At 40.3% G+C, this 22,656-nt stretch overlaps 1 protein-coding gene across 2 annotated transcripts in view; it reads left to right on the forward strand.

The window, feature by feature from the left end:
• The first annotated feature begins 7,386 nt into the window (after nucleotides 1-7,386).
• TMEM200A (transmembrane protein 200A) overlaps nucleotides 7,387-22,656 on the forward strand; it is a 52,075-nt gene continuing 36,805 nt past the window's right edge. The window contains exon 1 of one of the 2 annotated variants that reach the window (XM_072333667.1): nucleotides 7,387-7,517. The gene's annotated coding sequence lies outside the window, so the exon portion shown is untranslated. The remainder of the gene's footprint in view (nucleotides 7,518-22,656) is intronic. The other variant, XM_072333668.1, reaches the window with a different exon arrangement.

Here is a 22,656-nt window from a genome sequence, read left to right on the forward strand (position 1 = left end):
ATTATTTCCTATATTGTAAGTGTGAAGATTTAGCTCTTTAATCAAGGATGGGCAGTAAAGGCATGTGATTACAGAGCTAATGACTACAAAGAGGTGCACTTTCTTTGAGGCACTTCTCACTTCATAAAATTCACAGAATCACAGAATTGTAGGGGTTGGAAGGGATCTCTTGAGATCATCGAGTCCAACCCCCCTGCCAAAATTCATGTTTTTGAAGAGCATGCACATATGGTCATGCTCTTCTAAAGGGCTTTAATTGAGACTTCCCTTAATAATACAGCTCAACAGTGGTACAAACATTCCAATGAGAAGCATCTCTTCAGTTTTCTCAATGGCTCATGGCTTTGTCCCACAAGAGAGGTGAGAAGAATTTAAGATGATGTAAAATAGGATGAAGGCCCAATTTACTGTCTATCACTACGGTGAAAATGATTACAGATAATTATGATCCATCAAATGCAAAACACTTCAATAGTACCTTTAAAAATTGTGAAAAAAGTGATATATTTTTTATAATTTATATTTTTGTTCAGAAGAACAACAATACTTTCCCCTATACATTACCCTTTCACTTGCTCCTGATTTCCTATAAAACCACAGTGGAATTCTGTAGGGAGACAGTACGACTGCTGCTCATGGCAGCATTTGCACAAGAAACTTACTGCAAAATTTCATGTTTAATCCTGCACTGTGTGGCTTTTTGTTCTCCTACTGGAAGTATATGATGAAAAGATGGCATTTCTCTTTTTCTGGCACTACTGTTGGTATTTAATAAGCAGAGAAAAGCCCTTCTGCAAACAAGGAAACATGCTACCTGTGGTAACAACATCCTGCTTACTTATCTTGAAGCAGCCCAAACAGAAGAGCTGTGTATTTTGATTCCTAGTTAAGTATCAGGAAACCTAAAATGCAGAGTAGACCAAGTGTTTGCTGCAAACAATTCAGTGATCTGAGAAAAGAATACGTTTTCTATATTTTAGCTCATTATACAAAAATATTTCACTAATATATTATTTATTGAGGGCTCCAGCCATAGTGGATACAAAAGCTTACACATTGCTTTATATTTGCTTTTCAAGATGGTACTGCAGTTTAAAGATTTCAGCACAAGAGAGTGTCTCAGACACAGGACAAAGCTCACAAAGTGCATTGATAACTAAGAAATTGAAAACAAAACATCTGGAAGCCTTTTTTTCTCACTATCCCACACATTAAAAATGAATTTCAATTCATATGCATTTCACTTTCTTTATCCAGTGTACTGTTCAGAGTTTTTTCATCTACCCGAGCATAATAAATAACATTTCTCTTCTTAGATGAGGATATCAGTGTTTTTTATTAGTTACTGATATTACATATGGTTACCAATATTACCAATAGTTACCAATATTACATATTCCAGTATATGCAGGTATTCTTAACAACATTTCTGTTCAGACAGACATATCAAAAAAAGGCATAATAATATTTCATTATACCAGTGGAAAACATTTAATAAAATCTGATTTCTTAGATCACTTCATGACATATTAAAACCCATTAAAATCAACCACTGTTTTCATACTTCAACTGCAAACAACTATTCCAGCACATTCTTTATGAAATATTTTTTGTAATAATAATAATATTTTTTCTTTTCTAATGAAATGCCACAAATACTCTTGATTCTTCACAGAGAGAAAAATATGGCTTCCTATCTACATACCAACATATGATTTTCAAAGATTAATTTTTTTAACATGTGCACATTTTCATCATACTTGGAAAGTTGAGTGTTAAATCCTGTCTGTGAATTCTTTTCAAAAATGTTAGATCAAATGAAAGCATAAAAGGATGAAATTAAATCAGCACTATTAAGCACTGTTGACCACCTGCCAATCATTTGGAAATAGACATTTCTATCTGCATTCTCACTGCCTTCAGAATTTGTTCAAGGTAAAGATCAAGCCAGTAATTAATATATTACCTAATATTCCATGCTATTTAATTATTGTTAACATAAATAGTGATAAATGCCAAAATCCTATTTTTAATTCCAACATTTACTTGGTCCTGTGTTTCTTGGCTTCATGTTGCTATTGACAAATATTTACACAACATTTCTGCTGAACAAGACTTGATTGTATTCAGGGTTGCACAGATGCAAACCAAAAAGATGCTATCTGCCATAGAGAGCTTCTAGCAGGGTAAAGACAGCATATGACAGATGAACACTGGGAGCTGCATTCATCAGCTAGAGATGCAGCAGCCCAGGCACTCCTAAGATTTTTCTTGTCAATATAGAAAGAACTCTCACACTGTTGCTCTAGGGAGACCAACAAAGTAGCTTTACTGATACTTAATGATGAGTTCAATTTAGTGCTCAAGTTAAGTAATCACAACAAAAATATTTGTTTCCTGTTAAACATCTTAGCAGCTGGATGATGGATGCTGGCATCAAGGCCCAGAAGCTGAGCTGCTAGTACAGCATGGGATTAGGAAAGGACACTAAGACATTGCTTATAGACCTTTGAGGGTGATTTCTGCTTGAAGAGACAGGGAGTAGGAAGTAGTAACACTGTCACAAATTAAACCAACAGCCTATGAGGAACCACTCATAGAATCATAGAATCACTAAGGTTGGAAAAGACCTAAAAGATTCCTCTTTAGTAATAATTGTCTCAGTTCAAAAGAAAGTTATAGAATCATAGAACTGTAGAGGTTGGGAAGGACCTCTGAAGATCATTGAGTCCAATCCCTCTGGTAAAGCAGTTTCCCTACAGTAAGTTACACAAGAAAGTGTCCAGGTGGGTTTTGAAAACAAGAAGACTCCCCAGCCTCTCTGGGCAACTGGTTCTAGTGCTCTGTTGCCTTCAAAGTAAAGAAGTTCTTCCTTATTTCCAGAGAGAACTTTCAGTGTTCCAGCTTGTGTTCATTGCCCTTTGTTGCCGGTTCTATCCTTATGATACCTGCCCTTTAGATATTTATAAGCATTGATAAGACAAGAACATTAGTTCAAGAAATCTCTAGATGTACTTAAGTCCTCCCTATAGGGAGATCAAGTGGCATCTCCATGGCCACATAGAAAGTCCAGAAGAGCAGAAGTTCTTGACTCCAGTCCCATCGTAAGATACTATGCCTTTTACCAGCATATTGTTAATGTTTTTAACCTTTTAGAAGTTATTGTGCTGTTTAAAAATACTGTGTTTTTTATGTCTGCATGTTCCAGTATAACATTAATGTCGTTGAAACACAAGTTTCATCATTTACTCACCTGAGCAAAAGTAGAAGTTCCCAAAAATGACTTTGTGTTTCATGGTTCAAACAACTGTGGTGGTTTAGGACATTCAATACCTGTAAGACATGCTGCCTCTTGTTAATGCCAAGCACGTATATCACTCAAATTTGAATACTATAAGTTTGTTTTAAATTCCTGTGCAAGTGAAGATCCAGTGGAAAATGTGTTTACGCCAATGAAGTCTCTTGAGTGATGGACAGTGGATCAGGGCTTGAGTCCACATGGTAATACCACAGGGTACAGTATTTACTGCAGATTACAAGTGTGTCTGTTATTGTGATTACGTGGCCACCTGACCTGACTGGTAAATATGTAAATAGGGATGTGAAGTAGCAAATGATGCAAATGCAACAGGAAAGAATGCTCTGGACAAATATGGGTGCAGGTTTCTATGTACACAACATGATGCACTTCACCTAAGCATATGCTTCAATATAATACCAAGAATTACTTAAATAGGTCTTTGCATAACAAAACATTCTGCATTTTTTTTCCTATTTTATTCAGCAAAAGGGATTGATCTTATTAATCAGGAATGAGTACAGCTGCGATGAAGTGAAACATGCAAGATCTCTTTGGGTGTGTATGTTATAGAAGTATCTACTCTGTTAATTCCACTTCCTTCTGGAAAATGCTGGCATTCAGTTTTTTATGACTGAATTTTGCTTAACAGCTCATATAATCTAATTATAAATTGTAGGCTTGTGATTTAACACTAAGGCACTATTCAGGTCTTGTCCACATTTTAAAGATCTTTGTGTATTTTTAGAGACTAAAACCAGCTGTTGGCCAGAGATCTAGACATATTTTGAAGTCCTGTGATTATCAGCTACGAACTAACATTTATTATCACCACAGAATCCTTGATATCTTATGAAGAATGAATTTGTACTGATAACGCTGAAAAAAAATTGGGTATGAATAAATGATAGACAGTAGATTTTCTCCATGTCTTAATTAGAAGTAAAGAATAAAAGCTTTGGAGAAATATCTGAGTTTAATATTAAGTGGAAAGTAAGCTATGTAAGGTAACTGATTCACAGTATTATTTACACTAAGTCTTGGCAAAAAACAATTAGGTTTGTTCTTTCAGTAGTGGTCCAGATTTGACTACAGCTCTTCACTGCTCAACCTTCAATTATATTCACAATCTTAACTCATGGATTCACATTTATCACCCTAAAGCATAAGACAGTTCAGTGACCCAAATTCTAACCAAATTCCAGTAGAAGTGAGACTGGACCTTTGAAAAACATCCTGTAGGTATCTTCCTTCTCCTCCAATGTATTCAATTTACAGAAGACCTGATCACTGTTTAACCCACCCACTGCCTTGTTTATGGCAGCAAATGAATGACTTCATCTGATGAGCTGAAAGATGCAGGTTGGAAGGGAAACTAGAATAATGCTGCTAACACACCAATTTTCAAACAAAAGTACTCCATGCCTTTAAGTGAATTAAAAGGGAGGATCTCACTCATGTGGTTAATTACTGATTCTCGCTATAATCTCAGAAGCAACCACCGTCATAATTAATGCATTAACGTGTTTGTTTTACTGGGATGAGCAATATCCGTGTTGACTTTTAAAGCCTGGAATATTGGTTTTGACATTAGCTTACTCCAGAGATTTGCAGATGACTGAGATTTGAAGAGCCTGCGGCCTTATTCTCTTCTTCCTTTCCCATTGCAGAATGGGAGTAAATCCCTTAACTCAATGGTCTTCAGATCATATCAAACTGCTGCACATAGAAAAAGGAATAGGCAAAATCTGAAACATACCAAATAAGAAGCACAGCCATGCAAGTCAAATGTCTCCCAGACACTGGGATGGGCAGATCTTGCTGTGCCATCATCCACGGCAAGCTCCCACAAAACACGCTGCACACATTTTAAAAACACAACTATCTTATTTTCATACATATAACCTATGGGTAGTGTAGAAAAATGACTTTGTGGTTAAGTGGGAGCATGGACTTTGTGCATGTACCACACAAGGGTCTAACCCATCTCTATCTAACACAGAGATGCTCTTCACCTTATAGCATTGCTGACACCTATCCCCCAGCCCATTGCTCTGTCCTCACAGCCATGCTGCCTCTGAACTCCTGTAAATTTTTACTTTTTGTGAAGAGGGGCTGTTTGAGAATGTAAATCACCTAAACACTTTCAAAGAACCTGAGGAGCATTTTGTGGCATGAAAATATGAATGGAGAGGATGTGGCAATGCCGTACTTTGTCTGGGACTGGGAAAAAAAATAAAATAAAATAAAATAAAATAAAATAAAAATAAAAAAGAGAGATCTGACAGAAACATAAGAGTAAGAACTGAGAAGATGTTTCTTTGCAGCATTACCAGCCTCAGCCTTCCCAGGAGACTGTTGTGGAGCTGATGCTGGCTCACTTCAAGACCTTAGTCCAGATGTCATGATCTATTCATAGCATAGGAGAGTAAAGTTTCCACACATTTACCATTGTGACATTTCCCATGAATTCTAGAGGGAAAAAAACTATATATATAAATCCAAATATATGCAGAGATACTGACTCTTGAAAAGGAGATCTGGTGTGCACAAGCATCATCCTCTCCCTTACCCCCAGGAGTGTGCAGTGGAGTCAGAGAACCTGAGTATACCCCTGTCTGCAGCCTGTCCCTTCCCTTGCTGGCATCAAATGCAATGTGCTCTGTGACGGGCAAGCCAAAGTACAGGTCTGAGCAAACAAGCAGAAACCTGATACTTGTAAGCTGTTCTTTCCTTCTCGAATCAAAAGATGCTGAAGCTGGAAATGTGATACTTCCAACTTCTGCTGAATGTTTCTCTGCCCTTTGCTAGTCCTGAGCTGGATGTCTCCCTGCTAGGGTTGGGTGAGAGCTGGGGCTGTCTTTGATGTAGCCATCAAGCAGGGGTGCAGTTGTCATGTGAACTCTGAGAAGCCACCACTCTCTCTGCACCCAAGGTGTGAGGTCCTACAGCATGGTGGACAGATCACTGCCCATTTAAGCCTCAGGTACATTCAGATATGCAGATTCTGAGTTCAACATCTTTGTCTTCTCCTAAAGGAGAAGCACTGAGTAGAACAATGGTATGAAAAGCAACAGCAGCTTTGAGGTCTAGTCAATTTTCGAAAATCAAAGCAAACCAGCGACAGCAGGTGCAGGTTTGCTGTTTTTTTTCTTTTCTTTCCCCACGAGCTACACCCGACGTTCACGCTGGGTAAAATCCCGTTCAAGTAGGAGCCTTCCCCTCGCCAATCCCATCCGCTGGCCGTACTTCGCTTGACCGGGCGGTGCGAGCAACCGGTAGCCAAATTGTCCCGGGATGGACACCAGGAGTGGGCGGACAAACACAAAACCCCCAACATGAGCAGGAATAAATAAATAAATAAGGAATAAAAAGAAAAGAGCTGAATCACGGAAGTGCTCTCGTCCCTGAGCTCTGAAGAAAAACCCACCCCGCTGAATCACCCAGCACTCACCCCGCTCCCACCCGAGCACGGCGAACCTCTCGGCCCCGACTTTCGAGCCCCCGCCCAGCTGCTCCTCCCTCGCGGCCGCGGCCCCGCAGCCCGCCGGGGCGGAACCGGACGCCCTACAAAGCTCGCGCCCGCCGAGGCGGGCGGCAGAGCGGCGCTGGGAGGAGGGTCTTGGGGTCGGCGACGCCGAGCTTCCGAGGGGAGAAGGGAAAGTTCTGAGTCAGTCCCACCGCCGTCCCACCGCGTGCTGCCTGTCCTTTTCTCCCTCTTCCTTGTCCCGTGAGGAGCGGCGGGAGATGGAGGAGCCGTCCCCGAGGAGTTGGATCCGCAGCCGGCGGTTTTGGGAGTGAAACTTTGCGGCGGGGACCGGCGAAGGGCGGCCGTGCACCCCTCCGCGGGGCCGGCAAAGTTTCTCGTGGCCGCCGCCCGCCCACGCCCCCTGCCCCCGGCCCCGCTGCTATGGCACCCGCCCGTCGCCGCGGGGCGAGCAGCGGGCGGCCGCCTGCGGCTGTCCGCGCGGCGGCGGTGGCGGGGGGGCGCGTAGCCCCCGGTCGGCGGGCGTCCTTCTCCGGGCGGCAGTGACCGCCCCGCCGCCCGCCCGCCTCCGCCCGAGCCTCCTCGCGGATGGGGACGGACGAGGGGAGCCGCCGCCTAAGCCCGATCCACACGCCGCTTCACCGGAGCTGCCCCATGTTCTCCTCCCCGCGCCGCGCAGCTCCGCAGCGCTCCCCGCCGTGAGAGCGGCGGACGCCCGGCTCCTCCCCGCAGGTAAGCGCTGGGGGATGTGAAGGGAGCTCCGCGCCCCCGAACTTGCAGTGCCTTTGCAGAGAGAGGGCTCCCGGCCGAGCTCCGGCGCTGGGGGGTTTGGAGGCACTCCGGGGCTGGGAGGCACTCCCGGAGACCTGGGCGGCGGGGGGTCAAGCGGGCAGGGGAGGACAGGCACACGGGGGGGGATTTGTTTTTATTTTTTTTTTCTCCCTCTCTCCCCGAAATAGACTTTGTTCCTCCCGCACGGAGCCGGCGACACGCTGGGGCTGCCGCTCCCGTGCAGCTGCTGCTACACCCTCTTTTGTTTGCTTCGGCTCCGGAATAGTTTGCGCGCTGCCACCGCCCGCAGCGCCCCGGCCCTGGCAGCTGGCTCTGGGCTCGACCCCGGTGCCCTCCCCGCCTCGGGAAGTTCCCCGTTCGTCTTTATTGCCGCCCAAGTTCGGGTTTTCTTCAGCTTTGTTTAAGGAAAAATGGTGGTGTGCTGAGTGCCGGAAAGGCGAAGCGCGCGGACAGCAGGGGGGTTGCACGCCTCCCTCGGTGTGAGCGCACCTCGCTGCTCGAATACATCGCTCCCGGGCATCCAGAAGCCGCTTTGGGGCAGGGTTTCAAGCGGAAGTATCAGGAGCAGCTCGGGGGTGCTAAGGGCATCTCCTGATATCCTATTGCCACAACCATTGTTGTGTTGGCGCTGAATTCAGCGAGTGCAGGGCTGAGGTTGTGGGAGGGATGTGCATTGACACCTGGGGCTGATCGTCATTATTAACCACTGCTGTCTGCTTCATACCGAAGGTGTAAAATAAAACTGCTTTTCCTCTTCAAAAACGAGAGCGTTTAGACAGAAGTATTCTTCTAGTGTGTCGTTTTGTATAATATGAGCTTCAGAATAACCTGTGGTCATGTGGTGGACGCTGTACTTATAGCTCTTATGGGACTGAGGGCTGTATTGCTCAAGATGGTCCTGCCACCAAAGGTGGTGTATCCTCTGGCTCACCTTATTTCAGGATCAGTACTCTGGTAACTGAACTGTTATTCTTCATTAACTAAATGGTGCTTCCCAGCTATGAAGGGAAACCCAGTGAGTACCCAGATAGAAGCAAACAGTGCATTTCTGCCTTTAATTGTTTTTTGTGCTCCTCCTTAGAAGGTACAAAAAACCCCCCGAAAGTGAAAATTTTATTTCCACTGAATATCATTTGAACTATGTAGCAATGAAGCCAGAAGGTCTTTTGGGTTTGGAACATTTTAATGTTCTTTTAGCAAGTATTTTGCTAGAAGATAACTTAGGCAGTTTATTTGACAGTAATTTGAGATGTGGGAAAAGATGTGTGGTAGGTAAGCAGCAGTTTGAAGAGTAAAATCATAGATAATTTTTATTTTGTTAGCATGTTTGTTGCTCCTTTGTTGGTTTGCACCAGTGATCTAAAGGAAAGCTGGAAAAGAAATAATGATGCAGGAGTTCAGCACACTACAATTATTCTATTGAATTATTCTATTCCATGTATAGAAACAGTTCTGCCCAATAGAGTCTCTCTGGAATTGCAACAGAATTCATTTTTATGGAAGCTCTGTAATCAGATTATAAGTGGTGGGCTGTCCGGATTTAATCCTGTAAAGTAAGGACTGAGCGAGCACTGTAATGTATGCTGACCCTCAAACAGGTGAGTAGTACCAAGCTCTGTCTCTAATGATTGCCTGTGGTGTAAGTTTATTGCATAGAGCAATAGGGCAGAAACTCCATTGAAACAGTTCACTGTTTTAGCAGCGTTACTGGACCAAGCTGTATTGTAACGGATTCTGCTTCTGTTTTCTTGAATGCTAGGCATTTAACACAATACACCTGTGCCATACACAAGTATTCACATCAACTACATCTTGTGGGTTGTATGATCTCAGTTGACTCATGCCTCTTTGGGAACAAAAGAGGGAAATAAAAAGTGAAAATTAGTTAAGGACTGGAATGTACTTAGGAAACAGCAGAAGGAGACTTCTACTTCTCATAGCTTGTTCAGTATATTTTAGGAGCCAAAAATCTGAAATGCTGAAGATCAGTGAAGACTTCCAGTAGAATCACTGGAACCAGATGAAGATATGATATAAAAAGTATGAAGCCTATGAGCTGCTGTCATGAGTAGCTTCCTATTTATTTATTTATTTCTTTATGAAATGCTGTCAGTCTTGTCTATGGTAGGAGTAGAGATGTAGTGGAAATGAGAGCTTGATATCCTAGGTAGTGATGTTGTGTACACTTGACTTGGTGCCGTTATGCTTCTTAAACAGATAAATTACTTTTGTCTATAGGTTTTTGATGTTGTGGCACTGGAATGAAGAGAAAACTGCAAGTTGCTTTCCAGTGTGCAGGATCAGACACAAACCAGGATTCATTTGTGAAAGTATGGGCATCTTGTCTCAGTTTAGGTACTATAAGGTGTTTCAGATGCTGGCAATGAGTCTAGGGAGAACCTTGCCCCTTGTAGAAAGGCAACTGAAAACCAGATAGAAAATCCTGCTAGGTAGTGTTTATGCTGTGATTCTACACAGAGACCTTCAAAAGGGCTTGAAACCTTGTAGTTAAGATTTGTGATGCTGCAATCTAATGGATGTGGGAAGACATCCCAGATATTCCACTGCTGTGAGGATTCAGGGAGGTTCTTCCTGGTGTGTATTTACCAACAGAATCTTTGTACTGCTTCCTGCACTGTGACTTCCTTATGTTGCTCAAGTGGTAATGAAGAGAAATCGGTAACATAATAATTGGAAATCTAGATGGTTTATATGCATCTCTTTATTTTAAAATATGTGCACTTTCCTGGTCCACTAGAAATTGAAGGGATTGAGTTAGTGCTTTTGTTTTTAAAAAAAGAATAAAGTAAGGAGACATTTCAGCTTTTTTCTCTCACTAGCACATCACCCACACAATCTATGGGTAATTAGGTTCTTAATAAGTGGATTGTAGATTGCACAGAGAGGTGAAATGCTGACAGCGCTAGTGAATGAAACTGCTGAACAGATGTTTGGCACAGCTGTTACCCTACCCAATAGTTTTAGTAGTCTTCATTTTGTGGAGTTGGTGAGAATAAGCATTGTTCTTAATTTCCTTCCTGGGACTACAGTCTGACTGTACAGAAAGCTTGTTCTTCTGTTCTGCCGCCAATCATTTCTATATGACGCACAGTTCGGTACCTGCACTATCACTGTATTTGTAGACTCTTCTCAGTGTACCCCAGCAGGAGCAGATAAAGTAGACTTGATGGCTGAATACAGTACTGAAATATTCAGATTATACTGGCTGGTCTCCTCATATAGGTATAATTATGTTATCCTACCGGAACTTTATTGCAGGATCAGTGATTTTAAACTTTGTGTTTTTGCTTGGCTACTTTTCCTTAAAAATCAAATGTTTTTTTTTCTCTCTTCTTTCTTCTTTTTTCTTTTGCACAGCCAGCCAAATGAGATGGATATCTCATAACAAAGAGCTTCTTGTAACCTTTCATCTACAGTACTGGCAGAGCGTGTTTGTATCACTCAGTATTCTTATTTTGATCTTTTGGTGATAGAAATATTACAAAGAACATTTGGTTCTTTTTGAAAATAATTCAATAAGCAGAATATGTGAAAAGGAAGGATGATTTTTCCTTTAAGTCATCATCTCAATTTTTCTCTGTTTCATGCTGGGAAGGTTTGTTGTAACTAAAAAAGTGTGCCACAGAAACACAGGGTCACCTAACCAAAACTGGGCACCTGAGGATCATGTCATCTTCAGTGAGATGCAGTCATGCAGTAGAGAATTTAGAGACGGTAATGCCAAAAAAGACTTGTGGGAAGCGAACCCATGAAGTGCCTTTTTGTGCACCGCCACTGAGAATTGTTAGGAGGAATGTTAGGCAGTTGTCGCTTCACTCTGTGGTGTCCATTCTGATAAACATCTCATTATTTGTATCCCACTGGAGTTGTACTCAATTATTCTTTTTATTTTCCTCCAATTAATTTAAGTAGAAACAAAGGGCTTTTTTCTTTTTCCCCCTACATTTTTGTTTCATTTCTATCCCACTGAGCTTCACAATGATACTCTTACTGATTCTGAGGAATGAGGATTTGATTGTTTCCACTTGAAATGCATGCTCTAACCAAGCAGATCTTAGAAATCACAAGAGATGGATGACATAGTGCAAGTTATTCTCACTGCCACTAGTTTAAAGGCAGAGAACTTGAGAAGAAAAGTCTCCTTTCATGACTTTTTTTTTTTCCTTAGCTGTTTTACAAAGACCATTGGCCTAGGCATCCCAGTGATGTCGTTTGAAAACCCATGAGTAAAAAGCGTTAATATTCAAGCATTTTAAAACAGCATATTTCCATAAGTTCACTCTGGCTGTGAAATGGGAAGGTCATTTTCAATGGAAGGTTGATACAGTTGGGCACTAATGTCCTATGACTGGTAGGAATTGGTTAGCAGCTTTTAATTCTTTAACTCCAAGCAGGAGAGGTTTCCACTTTGATACCTTTGACTAATGCTGGGATCTGTGGTATCAGCAGAGGGAGCAGATATGAAGTCAAAACAAGTGGTTTAGTGATTTACAATGATGGGTAGCACAACTTCTCCATTAATGGGGGAGGGGGAATTCCAAAGGTCATTTTGATTCTTTTTTTATTATTATTATGTATTTATTTATTTATTTTTGAAACATTAAAGCAGATTAATTAGGGGGCAGTTAAGAACCTTTAGTTAGTTTTTATGAATTTGGTGTAATAGTGATAGCAGTAATAGAATTTGATTTTTGTTTTCAGATTTCCCTTCTGAGTGTGAATAAACGGTCGCCCTTATCTGTAATCAGCAGCCCATTGTTGAAGAACAAATTTGTATCTAATTAATTTTAGTTTACATTTTGCTATGTATTGAATTGAGAAAGAGTGCTGTTACTTGCCCATCCATCCAGTTATATGTGTAAAACTGCAATTCAAAGCACTTGTATTTTTTCTCTCCTTTGTGTAATTCAAAATAATGAAGGCGAAAGGGTATGTTGTAATTTAAAACAAGCAAAAGAAATACCAATCAATTTTGATATGCTGTTACTGAAAACCGTCTATCTATGATTTATTAGAATTCAGTGTGTGAGAAACAGCAGGCAGATGAATAGCTCTCAGAACTGCAAGAAAGTTATACCATTTTGCTGTGTACTGGGAAACTCATAATTAAGAAGTAACATTGTATTGTCAAGGCTTTATCTTCATACAAGTTGGCAGGATTGTCATGGAGTCACACACTAGCCCAGCAGTTGACTTGATCCAGTTACCAGTTTTTTTTTCTGTATCTTTCTGTCTCTGCATGGATACATGCATAGATACAATCTATCTTTCTCTCTTGCTCAGGTATGAAATTCAGCATATATTGACACTGCAGGGTAATATAGGTTTTATGTATTACTTTCTGAAGAGGGAAGATAATAGCACTGTGTGTTGGGGCAGAGTAATACTGCAGCAAAGAAGTTTTCCTAAGGTAGTGTTCCTTGGAACAGGCAAGGTGTACACGATTTGACTGCTATAGCTTTTTTGCACCATCTTGTGATACACACTCAGTATTTAAGGCGTCAGGCTACTTTCAGGTTTTGGAATAAGATATGCATCAAGGAACCACACTGTCCTGTAGACATGGATGTCATGGTAGGCTTGTTTGAGGTCAACTGAATAAACCTGATACCGTGTGTGAGATTTGGCAGATGTGTACTTTGTGCTATAAATCATAGAACCATTTAGGTTGGAAGGGGCCTGCATGATAGTGCATTTAACAGTTGACTTGTTTCACCTGGGGTATGATTATATTTCTGTAGGAATAAGGAAGAAAGCAAGGTGTGAGGTAAGGAGGAAAATAATAAAATAGAAGGGGCAGAAGAGGAAAAAGTGAATGTCAAAGGGGAAGCTGAAGGAAGAAATGAAGGCAGAGAAATTATGAGATAATAAGTAGCATATTTAAAGGTGAATGTTGCAAGATTCAATGATGTAGATGGAAATAGGCTCAAATAATAAACAGAAAACTACAAACAATATATGGTGGTGTTTCTTTTCTGATGCATTCCTATCTTTTGACTCTGAAACGAACTGAAAATGAAGAGATTGTATCCTGAAGGTGCTTTTTTAAGTTATTTATATTTTTCTTCACTGTGTATCAAAATACATTGATCTATGAAAATGACATTAAATAGTTCTTGCAGTAGATGCACTTAAGCTAATTTAATCAACCTATGGAAATGCTAAAGGATCTAGAGGGCAAGGTGTGTTAGGAGGAGGTCCCTCGGTTTGTTCAGCCCAGTGCAGAGGAAGCTGAGGGGCCCCATGGTGTCTGCAGCTCCTCACAAGCGAAGCGGAGGGCAGTGCTGATCTCTGCTCTTTGGTGACCCAAGGGAGCGGCATGGAGCTGCATTAGGTGAGAGTCAGAGTGGAAGGTAGGAAAAGGTTCTTCACCAGAGGGTGACTGAGCACTGAAGCAGGCTGCACAGGGTAATTAGTCACTGCTTTGAGTGCTGGAGTTCAAGGAGTGTTTGGAAAATGCTCTCAAACATAGGGTTTCAATTCTGGATGGTCTTGTGTGGAGCCAAGAGCTGAACCAGCATTCCTTGGAGGTTCCTTCCAACCCCAGACATTCTGTGATTCAGTGAATAAAAGAAAGGTAGCCAGGGAGAACAGTATGTTTACCAAGACAGGAATTACTAAACGATGACATTTTATTCTGTTTTTGCTAGTTAGGTGAGCTGTTGTTTCCCTTTGCAATCAAACAAATGCCTTGAACTTGAAAGTTGCCACTGCACAAATCTGTGTAATCCTTTTCTGTCTCACAGAAGTCTAATAAGCACAATAAGAACAATGGGGACTTCTTCAAAATGGTGGAAAATTAAAAGGTGATTATTCAAGGGAGTGCTTAGCTACCATGCTTGCACAGATTTTTGTTTTCAGTATGTTTTTTTCTAGGTCTGCCTTAAAAAATACTGATGCATAGGCCCATTATCTGGCCTTGAGACCAGTCAGACCAATCTGGTTATTTTCGTTATTTTAGATATACAAAATACTTAGAATTGGTGGAACATCTTTGGGTACCACACTCCCAAATGGATTATGAGAAATTTGCTAAACAAGTTCAAACTTCCACATGAAATATATTTCTAACTGATAGTTCCTTTATGTCACAATAATTGGCATTGTAATAGTATCCTAGCTTTTAAAAAACAAAACAAAAAACCCAACAAAAATTAACAGTAATGACATTCAGAGGCTTAGCAGACAGTTCACATAACAGTGTATAGGAAATGGTAATCACAGCCTGAACCTCTTATTGGTCAGCTGAGGCAAGTGTTGGGTCAGCTGTGGGAGCACAGGTGAGAGTAATTTAGCTGTGCTACCGGAAGGAGTGGAGCTTGACTCCACCTCCTCTAGACCTCATTTAAGGGCTGACAACCACTAAGGCAGCATCTCTTGGAGATTGCTCCCTGGTGGAGATTGGCTCAGCATTTCCTAGTGAAGGCATCCATATTGGTGAGTCTTTTCTTATAAATAACCTTTTGAATATCTGTTACCATCTTTGTATCATTCCACCTTACAAACAGTATAACTTCTTAATGTTAATTTGGTGCTTAAGTTCTTTCCCCAGATCCTTCTTAGAACTCCTGCAAAATATGTACTTGTTCTTAGCCAGGAAGAAAAGGAATTTATTTCCAAATTATTTTGCATACTTTTATTCTGAATTTGTTCCCAGTCTTCTTCTAATTCAATTTTATTCTCATGGGACATAGCCTCGTTAGCTAGTGCCTGTGGAGGAATAACTGCCAGGTCCTACATACACTGATGGATATGGATTCAATAGGCTATACAACATTAGAAAGACACAAGTCACTGTTTTCCAAACCACTTTTATATACAATACACCTACCAATGAAATTACAGAGAGAAGAATTTGTTAAGAACATACAATGTTGTGTTTTGCAGAACTCCAATTTGTAGTTTTTCATTGTCCTCTGGCTGTAGAGTTAAAATATGGTATTGGAGAATGGATTATAGCTAAGACTAAGGTTCCTTTTCATCTTAGTTCCTAATATAGTGACATTTTTTAATTCAGATTTATTTTTTTTTCTTGTGAAACCTGGAGATTCTGGTGAAATGTTGTTGTATACATTATGTAATTCTTGTAAAAGAAGTGCAGTGGTCACAGAGTCAGGATTATGTTATGGGAGACTGAGCCCAGATGGAGCTTTCCACTAATGTTTTCACTGGGGTATTCTTATACTGCCTTCAGAGCTACAAATGTTTTATTACTGTGCTTTGTGATATGGCTTTGTGTTGTGTCAAGTTTGTTACTTTTCTTGCCTTCTCCAAAGAATTTTGAGAATACACAGACTTTGTTATTATGGTTGTTTTTTGTCAGTGTACGTGGTGCTAGGTGCTTACTCTGTGATAGGGAAGGGAGAGGCTAAAGGGAGCACCTGGAGCAGAAGATGATCTGCTGTCCTTCCGTACAGGAGTTAGACCTAGTACTACGTTATTCTAATTGTTATTGTACAGTGTTTTGAGTAGAGCTTGACATGCATGGTTTTCAGATTTGAGCTAAGGGAGGATGTTTTCAGCTCAGAATATTAAGTGCTGTGGAAACAGCCTAACACATTGCTTAATATTCAGTGAGAAGCTGGTATCAGCATCAGTCACAGGTTAAATATCTTAAACCTTGTTGTTGAGTTGATGGACTTCAAAGTTCAGTTATAAACTTTATTTCCTAATTCGGTAATTCTTCCTTTACAGTTGAAGAAGCATCTACTGGGAAAAATAGGGAAGGCAAGGAAAAAAAAAAACAACAAAACCAAGAGAGCTCCAGTAGTGCAATCTGTGATATCAGATGGGGAGAGAGGTTAGTAAAACCAGAGCCAGGGGGGCACTGATGTTGTGGAAAGTTTGGTTTGGAGGATTTTCGTGATGAGTCATTTGTTCTGGAATTAGCTGGGGTTGTTGTGCTTCAACAGTGAAAGTCTGCTGGGGAGTACCCAAGTGGCTGAAATCCTTCTTGTATTTAGTGGCATTTCTTTTTTTTTTTTTTCTTTTAGTTTAGACGTGGTTATTGGAGATCCATTGTTTTATATTAATAATCTTAGAATCATAGAATCACTCAGATTGGAAAAGACCTTAAAGACCATTATTTATAACCATGACCCAACCATACTACTTTAACTAACAACCCATTGCTTAAATCATGTCCCTGAGCACTACATCCAAATGGTTTTTAAACACATCCAGGGACGGTGATTCAACCACCTCCCTGGGAAGCCTATTCCAGTGCTTAACAACCCTTTCAGTGAAGAAGTTTCTCCTAATATCCATCCTAAACTTACCCTGGTGCATCTTGAGGCCATGTGTCTTTGTCCTGTCAAGTTGTGGTGTTGTGCAGTGTAATACCTAACTGCATGGATTAGATCCAGTTGCCCACATTCAGTAGCTCTGTGCTGTACAGAAAGCTCATAGAAAACACAAACTGTTACCCTTTCTTTGCCTTACATCAGAAACTTAAAAGTCAGGTTTTTCATTCTTTGACAACTTCAAGACTGTGAATATATTGATGCTATGAGGACAGAATTGTAGATGTAAAGGAAGATAGGTCAGTACTATAGCAGCAGCCACGGACATTATTTTCTAGGGGTAAGCCCACATTCACATATAATGTTGTAGACAAGTATCAGGAAGACTTCCTTCTTGAGTAACTGGAATTATGAGAAGTGGACCTTACCATGTCATGTGGCTGGAAATGAATGTGGCATTAATATCATAGAACTGTTTCCTTTCTTTTAGTCAGTCCTTTGATGAGACTGTGTGTTGTCACTTGCCATGGTTAGCAATTTAGGAGAGAAAGATGTGGTTGGGTGACGCTCAGGTCTTCAGCAGTGACAGCAAAGATTTTGACATATAGCAGTAAAAAAAAAAAGCTTCAGGAAAGAGGTCTGGTCTGCTTTTGTGGCTACTAGTCATTATGATCAAACTGTTAAAAACAAAAAATATGAGCCACAGCAGAAGTCTGAGAAACAAAGAAACCATCCTGGCTTTCACTGAACCATTAAAGATAGTATGACTTGATGTTGTAGCTCTGGGAGAATGGTAAAATCGAAGCTGATAAATGGCTCATTTTGTATTTGGCTTGTTTTTTAGCTTTCAGGATACTTTATTGTCAAACTTTTCAAATTGTTCCTTCTCAGTATGGGTTTTGTTTCTTTTGGCTAAGACTAGCTGACATAGTTATAGTGCAGCAAATCTCTATTCTGTCTGAATAGTTCATGAGCAGGGAGCATGAAAGAAAACATGACTGTGTAGCCAAGCTAGTATTGCATAATTTGAATGTCTGAATTTACTATGACTATTCTGGCTCATCTGATGATATTTCCTGTTTTTCTCAAGAAAAAAAAACAGCTCTTCCTTATATATATTCCCTTGTGAGGAGAGTGGGGGGCTTAGGGACCTGTTTCTCCTTGCGTTCTAAGAAATAAATCAGGTAGTGAACCCAAACCACCCTCCTATATTGTGTACATATTGCTGTGTATTACAGCAGGTAAGAGTCTTGAGAGCATGAAGCTATGTGGAATGTTTGATGATAGCCGACTATGTTCCTCTCTGAAATAATCCTTCAAACGCTTGAGATTTTCCATGTCCATACAACACTCTGTCCTCTATGTATATAATAAGAGGTCTATCCCCTCCTCTTTGGCTTCACTTCTTCCTTTTCATTCTCTTGCTACTAAGAGAAGAAAATGCATGGAGAAATAAATGCTGGCCTCCTGTGTGACTTCTGCAAAGTTAGTGTATAAAGCTGTATAATTTTCACCAGTCTGCTAATACATATGAAAATGGATTTTCTGCTGTCACTGCTCACATTTTCAACAGCCTGAATTTTTAATTTTAATGGAGTGTTAGTGTACCAAGTCACAAAAATGTTAGAAGATTGGATAATTCACTGAGAACTGGATGATGCAAATTAATAATCATCTTTTTCTGCTGTGATCTCTAGAACTCCATAGAAGGACTGAATTCTTCTTTGGTTGCTATTGCTGCAGTGGTGTGGTGAGATCCTAACCTTGTGAAGTGAAAGGCAGAATTCACATATATTTCGACAAGGTTAGGATTTAATTCAGTGTGTTAAGTACTCATGGTCCTAGTAAATACAGTGTACTGGTTTTTACATGGCCCAAAAATGTCAAAGATGCTTTCTGTGAGTCATGCCTTCGTGACACAAGTAAGGCAAAAGAGCTCTATGGAGCTAGAAGGGTTTTAGTTCAAAGCCATAAGAATCAGTTTTCACTAATCATTTGCAATCTTGAGGCCCCTAAAGCTTTCTGGAATGTATTTTTCTACAAAGATGACTTTCTAATTTATCTAAGCTGTGTTGCAGTGGTATTTTTGTTGTTTTAATGTTCATAAGTGTATGGATTTTAAAACATCTGTCTTTTAAATTTCTAAATGACATATCTAATGTGCCTGGCTAGAATAGCAGTAAAGAATATTTCCATCTACCTTCTTTTAGTAGGATATTATGAGTGGTTAAGTAAATTAATCAATGTATGAAATAGATTGCTGATTTTCTTGTGATGCTCAAACTTGTAATGGCAATGTAATGGAGATGTCTCATGGTCCAGGACAGATACTCTTTAGAGAACTCCTAGGAGTGCCTTAATGCTGATATGGAAGATTGTCTGAGGCCACTAAATCTCAGAAGGTCAGATGTTCATTTGGCAAAAAGCTGCTTATTGCTGAAAGCCCATATCCCCTTCTTGCAAAATAGTAGAAAAATCTCAGTAACCTTTCAATCCTAGTCAGCTTAAGCAATAAGCTTAGAGTTGTAGGATAGAGTGTAGAAATGTGCAGATAATTTACTTTTCTTCTTCTGGCTCTGCAGTCCCATCTGTTGGGGCAGAAGCACTGGAATTTTCTTCCCCCTTCTGTGATATGACCTGCTGCTTCACATGCTAAGAGGCTGTGAGGGTAAGAGGTGTGTGCTAACAAGGCTTCTCTCAGAATGCGCTTTGATAGCTATTTGCTGCATTCTGGAGTAAACCTATTAAGTCATTTTATCTGCTCAGTAGTGTTCAGTGATCCATAAAAAAGCCCTTCCTCCCCAGTTTGGATGTGAAAAGAGGTAACACAGTATGCACGAGTCCATTCCCACAGTGTCACTAGCCACTGGTTGAGATCTTCATTGACTGCCATAGATAAGGGCTGCCAAGGTGGACTTGTGTTGGCTGTGAGTTTGGTGGTTGGGGTCAATTAGGCTTAAAGTGCGGTCTAAAGGAACACAAGTTTAGAAAGAAGAGATGTTTAAGCGGAATAAAAACTGTTGCATTCCTGTGCTGAACAGTTTGTACTGTTAATGTAATTCAAGCACCAGTATTAAATTCATAGTGCATTTCTGAGCTGTTTTAAATGTGGAGTTGTATACCTAAGCCTTATACAGCAGTATGTAGAAATAAAGTGTTCAAATCATAGTGGTCTCACTACAGAAACAGGCAGAAGAATCAGATGATGACAGTCTTGCAGTCTTGCTCTTCTCTGTGGGAGAGGTAAGCTGTGTCTTTGGACGGCTTGCCTGATTGTGCCTTCCCAAAAGTTCATAGCCACCTCATTCATGTATTATTTTTATTCCTTTGGAAAATATGGTCTTTTATGTCTTTTCCCTCAGTTTGCCTTTCTGCAGAATGGAGGTGTTTCTATTTGAAGCTTATCAGTCATAAATACTCATGAGGGTTTTTTGAGACCTTTGAATGAAAAGTGCTACAGAAAATCAAATCAGTATTATGTATGCCGACTGGGAAGAGCTCTGTGATTGTTGGTGCCTGAATAGAGTCTAACAGTAGATGCTGTCTTCATGCATCAAAATGTATTGGAAATAAAAATATTTAAATGAAAATGAACAGTTGAAATTGGTTACATTTTTAGTAATTAGAAGATTTAATTCTTAAAGTGCCTACAAGGAGCTGAGTTGTCTCTTGTTTTAAAATCACTGCAATCTTTCTGGAAGATCTAACTCCAGGAGTAGTTATAGGCTTGATACAGAAGTTAGAGTTAAATATTCTTAGTTATGTGAGCAGCACACAGACAACAGTGATCTTTTCTGGCCATGAGGATGTTTATTTTTTGTGAAACAGTCGTATGTTTGTCTTTAAATGGTACTTTTCCATCAAAGGTATTATTTTAAATTGATTATTTAAGTTCATTATTTAATCAAACATAATGGCTTAATGTTTATTCTAGGCAAAAACTTCCAGCTGTATTGGAAAATAGATGTTGGAGAGACTGATACTGATGGGAGAATGCTGCTCTCCTGCGTAGCTCCTTGGATAAAATTTAGATTGCATGAACTTGGTGTAGTGAATGGAATGAATGTGGCTGAGTAGTTTTGAAGTTCCCCAGACACACTGCACCATGCCTTTAGTGCATTATTTATACACAGCAAAAGTCGGGTTGATGCTGGTAAGCCTGCCTGACAAAATTCTGTTCTACATTGTGATGCCTGAGATAATATGGGCACCAGACATGGGGTGACTTTCACAAGGCACAGTACATACAAGTTTACTGTAGATGAGCTGTTCCAGATGCAAGGCTGGATAATTTCTACAAACCCTGTTGGGTCAGAAGCAGCTGTCACAATTCAAGTTTACATTTAATGTGCAATTCTTCATACCAGCAATTTGGTAATATTTTTGATGACTCAAAGATTTGAATCATGTCTTCTACAGCTCACAACTGGATCACTTCAACATTCTCTAAACTGTTTCTAAGTTGAAATAGAAATCTTTCTTTTGTCTTCCTTTTCATCCTGTAGGAAAATTAATGGAAATTGTGTTCCTGATTGAATGTTGGCATTAACCCTGCACTGAGCAGGACCTTGAAACAGATGACCACTGAAGACCTCATCCAGCCTAAATTATTCAGTGGTTTAAGAAATGTGGTGTGTTTTGTTTTTTTTTTTTTTTTTTTTTTTTTAATGTGAATAACTCTACACCCTTCAGAGATGTGTTGTTAGATATTAATATAGCTGAAGCCTTACTAAAAGGGATCTGTGAGCATTTTTAGTGGCTGTGGAGATGAGGTTAGCTGTTTCTCACTTCTGTGAAGGTTATGACTTCCACCCTGTGAAATGGAGCTCCTGCCTGCATTCCCAATTGTTGGCTCAACAGTTCAGGAGTAACTGAGCCTTACTTGTCCTTGGAATAGGAGTTATAGCCCAGCTATGTGCACTCCTTTTGTTTCTTAAAGCCTCTTGTGTGTGGAATAAGAATGTTTTTATACCTAACAGTCCAGGTCCATCAGGGCTACTAACTGGTAGATTTTGACATAAACTTAAAAGTCATTGTGTTTGCAGAAAGATAGTTTTGGCATGCTTATGGGATAGTTAACCAGTTGGAAAAGTCTTCAACTGATACCTGCTGTTAGTGCTAAGGAGAACTATTGTGTTGCTTGTATATTTACTGGGTTAGATCAAAGTGTAATGTGTCTCACTTTATATTCATTGATCATAGAATCACAGAACAATTTGGGTTGGAAGGGACCTCAAGGATCATTAGGTTCCAGCTTCCCTGCCACGGGCAGGGTTGTCAGCCTCTGGATCAAGTACTAGATCAGAGTGCGCAGGGCCCTCATGCACCCTGGCCTTGAACACCACCAGGGACAGGGCGTCTACAACCTCTCTGAGCAGCCTGTTCCAGCATCTCACTGCTCTTTCAGTTTAAAAAAAAAAAAAAAAAAAAAAAAAAAAAAAAAGAAGTCTCCTGTCATCTAATCTCTATCTCTCTTCCTTTAGTTTAAAACCATTCCCTCTTGTCCTATTACTGTCTAACTATGTAAACGGTTGTTTTCCCTCCTGTTTGTAATCTCCCTTTGAACTCTGGAAAGCCATAATGAGGTCTCCCCTCAGCCTTCTCTTTTTCCAGGCCAGTGATCCTTTCAGTATATCTTGTGGTCCATGGGAGAATCAGTTTCAAAAACTACTGGATCGGGAACTGTCAAGCCATCGTGGTTCATTCTCATACCTAGCCCATAGTTAAAAGATTAGCACAGTTTTAAGCACTAGGGGGATTGCAGGTTTGATTGTCTTTCAGAGCAACATGTTTGCAATCATTTCCTAAGTTCTAAA

This window comes from Excalfactoria chinensis, chromosome 3, assembly GCF_039878825.1.
Source record: "Excalfactoria chinensis isolate bCotChi1 chromosome 3, bCotChi1.hap2, whole genome shotgun sequence".
NCBI lineage: Eukaryota > Metazoa > Chordata > Aves > Galliformes > Phasianidae > Excalfactoria > Excalfactoria chinensis.